At 38.7% G+C, this 8,172-nt stretch overlaps 1 pseudogene; it reads left to right on the forward strand.

Moving 5' to 3' along the window:
- Window positions 1-6,866: 6,866 nt before the first annotated feature.
- Window positions 6,867-6,985, forward strand: LOC126417430 (5S ribosomal RNA; annotated as a pseudogene).
- Window positions 6,986-8,172: the final 1,187 nt, after the last annotated feature.

The following is an 8,172-nucleotide window of genomic DNA, read 5'->3' on the forward strand; positions in this document are numbered from 1 at the left end:
TGAAAAGGACGAAGCTTAGAGTCCTCCATTAATGTTTTCTGTCTGTTCAATAGTTCGTTACAGAGTATTTCGTATTCACTTGGGATGATCTTAAATAATAATACAGTTTTCTGTGCGGTAGCTTGCGCTATGTACTCGTATCTTTGCAACCATTGTCAGTATTATAGGCGGTAAATTGTCTAGAAAGGCACAATAGTCTGATTAACAGAAAAAAGATGGTCCTGGTCGAGTCTGACATTCTGTTCGACAGTAGGAATACTTTTGAAGGTATATGTATCCATTTTGATAGCATTTCAGCAATCATGATAATGAAAGGTCATTTCAGTATTTCATCTAGTCTTATTTATTTATTGCTGTCACGAGACCTGTCCTGATGTATTTCTACTGCATGTCCTTGGCCGCACAAGCGGCATGATGCAGGGACTTTAGGAACTGGTATCCATAAACGTAAGGATGGGTTCCTGACACCAAAACGGTACAAAAGTCCAAATGAACGTGAGTCCAAAACCATATTTTTAATCAGTTATGGATCATAATTTCTTTCCATTTCCGGTTACGAATTCTAGTAAGTAGTGATCATCGTCATACCTGAGTCAGACAATTTGCCATCACTGTGACGTCGACATACGGGACACTTGTACAGTCACAATAATGAGCCGAACTAGCTTCGTCGTAGATACAAAATTTAAGTTCGACATACTCATTTGTAACAGATGTGCTCTGTAATAAAATTGTGCGTATGGTACTTAATTCGTACTTGACAGAAAACGCTATTGAGTTTTGTTCTTGTGTTAAATCAGCAAACGGATCGAAGCCATCTGTCCAAAAATCTGTGACTATAGTGGCACTGAAACAGAGGATGACACCGAAATGGCCTAAATACTAAACGTCTTTTTCCAAAACTGTTCCACAGAGTATGACGCACAGTAGCGCACGAACGCCAGAATGACAAAGACCGATGTAGGTGGTCATGGGATAGGAAAATAACTGAAATCGCTCAGCAGAGGAATGTCAGCTCAAACTGACCATATGCCAATTCGATTCCACATTGAGGCGCCAAAGAAACTGGTATAAGCGTGAACATTCAAATACAGTGATATGTAAACAAGCAGAATACGGCGCTGCGGTCGACAACGCCTATATAAGACAACAAGTGTCTGGCGCAGTTGTGAGATCGGTTACTGATGCTACAATGGTAGGTTATCAAGACTTAAGTGAGTTTGGACGTGGTGTTACAGTCGGCGCACGAACCATGGGACACAGCACTTCCGACGTAGCGATGAAGTGCGGATTTCCCCCGTACGACCTCTTCACGTGTGGACCGTGAATATCAGGAACCCGGTAAAACATCAAATAACCCACATCGCTGCGGCCCGAAAAAGATCTTGCAAGTACGGAATCAACGACGACTGAAGAGAATCGTTCAATGTGACAGAAGTGCAAGCCTTCCGCAAATTGCTGCAGATTTCAATGATGGGTCATCAACAAGTGTCAGCGGGCGAACCACTCAACGAAACGTCATCGATATAGGCTTTCGGAGCCGGAGGACCACTCGTGTACCCTGCACGACACAAAGCTTTATGCCTCGCCTGGACCTGACAACACCGACTTTGGACTGTTGATGGCTCGAAACATGGTGCCTTGTCGGACGAGTCTAGTTTCAAATTGTACGGAGCAGACGGATGTTTACGGGAAAGGAGACAACCTCATGAATCCATGTACCCTGCGTGTCAGCAGGGGACCGTTCAAGCTGGTGGAGGCTCTGTATTGGTGTGGGGCGTGTGCAGTTGGAGTGATATAGGATCTCTGATACGTCTACATACGACTTTGACTAGTGACACGTACGTAAGTATCATGTCCATTGTGCTTTCTCAAGGACTTTGGCAATTCCAGCAGTACAAAGCGACACCCCACACGTCCAGAATTGCTACAGAGTGGCTCCAGGAATCCGCTTCTAAGTTTAAACACTTCTGCTGGCTCCCCAGACATGAACATTATTGAGCATATCTGGGATGCCTTGCAACGTGCTGTTCAGAAGAGCTTTCCACCCCCTCGTACTCTTACGGATTTATGGACGGCCCTGCACGATTCATAGCGTCAATTCCATCCAGGTCTACTTCACACATTAGTTGAGTCCATGCCACGTCGTGTTGCGGCTCTTCTGCGTGCTCGCGGGGGCCCTGCACGATATTAGGGAAGTGTACCAGTTTCTCGGCTCATCAGTGTATATAGAGTTTGTCATGTTAAAGAACTTGCAGCAGTTTACCTTAAGTCTCTGTAGGAGAGAAATGTTCCTAATGATTGGAAAAAAGTGGAGGTCATTCCGGTTTTCACTTTGGGCTATTGAATAGACGCACAGAATTTTAGGCCTATATCTACGACGCCGGTCTCTTATAGAATTTTGAACATGTTTTATGCTAAAATTTTACAACATTCCTGGAGACGAAAAAAACTCCCCCAACTCGGGTCCCGAAAACAACAGTCTTGTGAAACCCAAATGACTTTCTTCGTCCACGAGACCTATAATGCAGCAGATATAGGCTCAGAAGTAGATACCGTTTTCTTTGACTTCCAGAGGTCGTCTGACAGAGATCCCCCTACCGCGTAGTGAGTACAATACGAATGTAAGGAATATGAGACCAAATGTGTGATTGGTTTCTAGCAAACAGAACACAGAATGTCATTCTGAATGGGGAGAAGTCTCCAGACGTAAAAGTAACATCGGGCGCGCCCCAGAGGAGTGTTAAAGGACGGTTACTTTTCATCTTGTACAGGCTGTTTCAAAATTACACCGACGAACTTCGAGCGGACGTAGATGGTTTCTTGAGGGACAAAATGAGGAAGGAACCCGTGTCCGGGAACGTCAGCCAACGACGTTAAAGGCACCAGCGCCTTTATATGTATGTATGTATACAGTGTGATTCCGCGATAATGTTACAAACTTTCAGGGATAATGCAGGAGGATAAATGTATCAATTCGAGTTAAGGGACCCTATTATTCTCGAAAAAGAAACACTTGAAAGTTATAAGCAAAAATCGTTCTTATACATCTGACAGTGTGCCGGTACCGTTCTTGCTAAGACTGTAGGGTAGGCAACTTTCAAGGGTAATAGTATGGACCAAAACTAGGGAAACATGTCTAGTAAACATGGGCTCTAATATGCATACCTGAAGACGTATGAGCACTTATTCAGTAGAGGAGATGCGTTTACAGTAGTAAAGATGATCAAGTGCTCATAGCTCCTGAGGTATGCATTTTAGAGCTAATGGTTACTGGACATTTTCTCCTTGTTTTGGTCCATACTACCACCTTTGAAAGTTATCTACGCTACAGTCTCAGCATGTATTAGACTGTCTGAGGCATCAGAACGATCTTCACTTACAACTTTACGACTCGGTCGTTCTGCATCAGTGTCCTTTACCTCAAATTGATACATTTATTCTTCCCGATTATCCCAATAGCTTTCTAACATCACGGAATCACCCTGCATATACATACTTGTACAGGTGCCGAATACTGTAACTTCAGCGCTCTACAGCGGCGTTGGACGACGTTTCCGGACACGAGCTACCATCTCATTTTGTTTCTCAACACACCTTCCACTCAAATTTGGCGACTTCGTAGGTAACGTCCGAAGTTCAATGAAGCCTATCGCGCTTGATGCCGTTGTATACAGAGAAATCGTGACTCTAGAAATTTGTAGCGAAATGAAGGACACCGGAGAGGATCGATTGTTACAGTGATTGGCAGTCGACCATCAACATAAACAAACGCGTAACGTATTGCACATAAATGGGCATGTAGAGCATTTGTTGCATGATTACACGATTGCAGGAAGCAGTTCGCGGAATGATTTGAAGTGTACTGACAGCAAAAATTAATCGCAGATAAGGTAGATGCCACACTGAGATTCACTGGAAGAATTCTCAGGAAGTATAGTGCGCCAACAAAAGGCGTAGCTTACAAAATACATGTTCGACCAGTACTTGAATGTTGCTCGCCAGTATGGTATTCATACCAGATGTGATTGATAGAGGAAGTGAGAAGATCAGAAGATCAGGCGTTTCGTTACAGATTCATTTAACAAGTGTAAAACGTCACAAAGTTGCTTAGCCAAGTGCAGTGGGAGACGCTGCAAGAGAAGCGTTCTGCATCATGCTGTGGTTTACTGTTAAAGTTCCGAGAACATACTGTTTTGGAAGAAAAGGTCATGAAGATAAAATGAGATTCGAGCCCATGGAGATGTTTAACAGCAGTCGTTCTTCCCGAGAGCTGTACGCGACAGGAACAGCAAAAGTGGGGAAGTGACACTGTTACACTAAGTGCCCTCGACCACACACCATAAGGTGATTTGCGGAATGTAGATGTAGATTTTAGATTTAGATACGCCGATGTTTGTTTGGTTTATTATTATGGATGTCCCATTTTTAAATATGCCAACACAGCACTCAAATCAGAAGATGGACATTATGGACATTAACCTGAAGCATAAATAAATGTTGTCATCCATAACTGGAATGTCTGTATTTTATAAAAATGTGTGTACGTTCAAAATCTGTTGTTCAAGTACTGGATCGACTTCAGACAAACTTGGTACACACATCACTTACTATATGGAAAGAAATGCTTTGGAGGTAAGACACAAGTACCCCTCAAAGGTGTATTATTTCAGTATTTAAGACAAAGAGCAATTAACGACTTGCAACAAACTTTACATTTATTTTCAAACCTTCACGGAACTGTTTCTCGCGGACATCCCCCCTAAAATGATGAAAGGAGAAAAGTTCACATCTAACGAGATCTTCTCTGTTTGTACAGAACAACTGCGTAAGGCATGACATTGTCACTTATTGCTTCTTGCAGACAGTATCCACATATACCATTAAATGCGACTGCAAAATTGTATCATGGTACAACACATAGTAATTTAGCACAAACGATCAAAAATAGTTATTGAAGTATTTAAAGGTAAAGAAAATTATTGTTGTATTTCGAAATATCAAAAACTATCAGAATATATTATAAGAGAATTTAAAGTTTAGGTAGATTGGAAAATTAGATACATAAGTCAAACTGAATATAAAAATTTTGTATTATGTGTATAAAAATTAAAATTTATCTCGAAATTTGAAAAAGTATTTGTAGATGAAATTCATATAGAATGAAAATTTTTACTATTTTTATAAATAAAGAGAGTGCTTCTGATTGAAAGATATGAAAATTAAAAATTTTCTGTTAATATTCTACTTTGAATGTCACAAGTTAAACTCTTCTTTTTTCCATAAACAGTTATATAAGCTGAAGTATCATTAGAAATTTTGTCATTGATACTAGCATATAATGTCATAGTTGTTGTTTTCATTGTCATAATATTTTTCTTTGAGTCTTATTTGTAACATAAATAGGATGATTCATAATGAAAGTATTCATATATATGTATATTAATATCTCCTCTTAATTGTGATATGCGATGAAAGTGACAAAATGAATCAAATGCTTTTAAAACATAATTTGAAGGATCTAAATACCACATTTATTCAGGAAAAATTTCATTCCTTCCAATTTTCACATAAATATTCTGCAATTTAATATTATCAAATAATGAAGGATCAACTAGTTGATCATTTTTTCTTTGGTTTCAAAAACAACAAAAATAATATATGACATATCAAACTACACTGAATTATAATGATTTGTTATAACAAATTCCATTTTAATTTTATTACTTAATTCTATGATTTCTATAGTTTGTGATTCAATGAAAGATATCGATATTTTAATCTCACTCTCTTCCAATTCAAGTTCTTAATGAGCATCATATTTAATAATAGGTACCTAATTTTCATATTTTCAATAACAATTTCTCCTTCATTTGGAAATGTATCTTTTATTTCGATTTCAGCATTCTTTTATTAGACAACCTAAGAAAAGCATCATATGAACTGGAACTAATAGTAAAAATATCAGTTGTATCTATTTCCCACATTATTTCTTTATAATACTTATTGTGAAAATAATATCACCTTCTCTTGCTGCAACATAATTTATTTTTGCCTTTCTCTTGCTCTAAGGCATCATCAGTAAGCTCATCAACAATACCATTTTGTAAATTTTAATTATCTAACAGTTTATGTCGTCATTTTTATGTAAATAAGTAATTACTTATGGTTTGCTGTGATCTGCATTTCCTCTCATCTGCTCTGGAGTTCCCACTACCTCTTTATTACCGACACATCAGCACAATTTTGTATTCCACACTTTTTCACAATGTTCACCATGTTTATACTTCTTATTTGTGGTGTAATACTCTTCTTCCACTTAGTGTAACTGTTTCTTCAGACACTGTGATTTTAACAACATAAAAAGTAATGAACTTACAGTATTTACAAATTGCATCAACAAAAGGCAGCTTTATTTACAAAAAAAAGTATTTCTATGCTCACTGCAGAGGATGGCCACACAAACAAACTTGTTACTTCTTTATGATCATTAAAAAATCAACCACATATTTCGAATGGATAAAGTACATAACTTTCTTTACTTTTTATTTTCCTATTATTAAATATATGTCCTTTGAAACAAATTTAATCAGAAAGAGATGAAACTAAAATTAATAATAAAATGGATGAATAAATAAAAGGCTGTTCTATACCTGTTAAGTATTATTCCCTTTTTCAGTTACAAAATCAAGTAAGTTTTCTACATAATTATCATTTAACGTTTTTACTAGATTTTCTGTCATAAGCAGGATAATCTGAATAATCAGCTTGAACGACCTTAAAATTCATATATAATTCTGCCTGATTAGGATGAACCTAATGATAACCAATTTTTGTATTAATTTCTACATCTTTATTAGGAATATGCCAACCACCATACCATGTTGAAAACGCTGGTTTTCGTCCAATCACCAAAGTTAAGCAACATCTGACCTGGTTAGTACTTGGATGGGTGAGTGTTTGGGAAGACTGGGTGCTGTTGAATCCATCTCATTCTCCCCCCCCCTCTCCTACGAACCTTGGACCTTGCCATTGGTGGAGCGGCTTGCGTGCCTCAGCGATACAGATGGCCGTACCGTAGGTGCAACCACAATGGAGGGTTTTCTGTTGAGAGGCCAGACAAACTTGTAGTTCCTGAAGATGGGCAGCAGCCTTTACAGTAGTTGCAGGGGCAACAGTCTGGATGATTGACTGATCTGGCCTTCTAACACTAACCAAAACGGCCTTGCTGTGTTGGTACTGTGAACGGCTGAAAGCAAGGGGAAACTACAGCCGTAATTTTTCCCAAGGGCATGCAGCTATACTGTATGGTTAAATGATGATGGTCTCCTCTTGGGTCAGGTGAATACAGGGTTATAAATACAAAATCAAATAGGGGTAATGCAGGAGTAGGTTTAATAATGAATAAAAAATAGGAATGTGGGTAAGCTACTACGAACAGCATAGTGAACGTATTGTTGTGACCAAGATAGACACGAAGCCTATGCCCACTACAGTAGTACAAGTTTATATGCCAACTAGCTCTGCAGATGATGAAGAAATTGATGAAATGTATGATGAGATAAAAGAAATTACTCAGGTAGTGAAGGGAGACGAAAATATTATAGTCATTGGTGACTGAAATTCGAGAGTAGGGAAAGGGAGAGAAGGAAACACAGTAGGTGAATATGGAATCGGATTAAGAAATGAAAGATGAAGCCTCCCGATAGAATTTTGCACAGAGCATAACTTAATAATAGCTAACACTTGGTTCAAGAATCATTAAAGAAGGTTGTATACATGGAAGAAGCCTGGAGATACTAGAAGGTATGAGATAGAGTATATAATGGTAAGACAGAGATTTAGGAACCACATTTTAAGTTGTAAGACATTTCCAGGAGCAGATGTGGACTCTGACCACAATCTATAGGTTATGACCTGTAGATTAAAACTGAAGAAACTGCAAAAAGGTGGGCATTTAAGGAGATGTGACCTGGATAAACTGAAAGAACCAGAGGTTGTAGAGAGTTTCAGGGAGAGCATAAGGGAACAATTGACAGGAATGGGGAAAGAAATACAGTAGAAGAAGAATGAGTAGCTCTGAGGGATGAAGTAGTGAAGGCAGCAGAGGATGAAGTAGGTAAAAGAGTCGAGGGCTAGTAGAAATCCTTGAGTAACAGAAGAAATATTGAA

Source organism: Schistocerca serialis, chromosome 8, assembly GCF_023864345.2.
Source record: "Schistocerca serialis cubense isolate TAMUIC-IGC-003099 chromosome 8, iqSchSeri2.2, whole genome shotgun sequence".
Lineage (NCBI taxonomy): Eukaryota > Metazoa > Arthropoda > Insecta > Orthoptera > Acrididae > Schistocerca > Schistocerca serialis.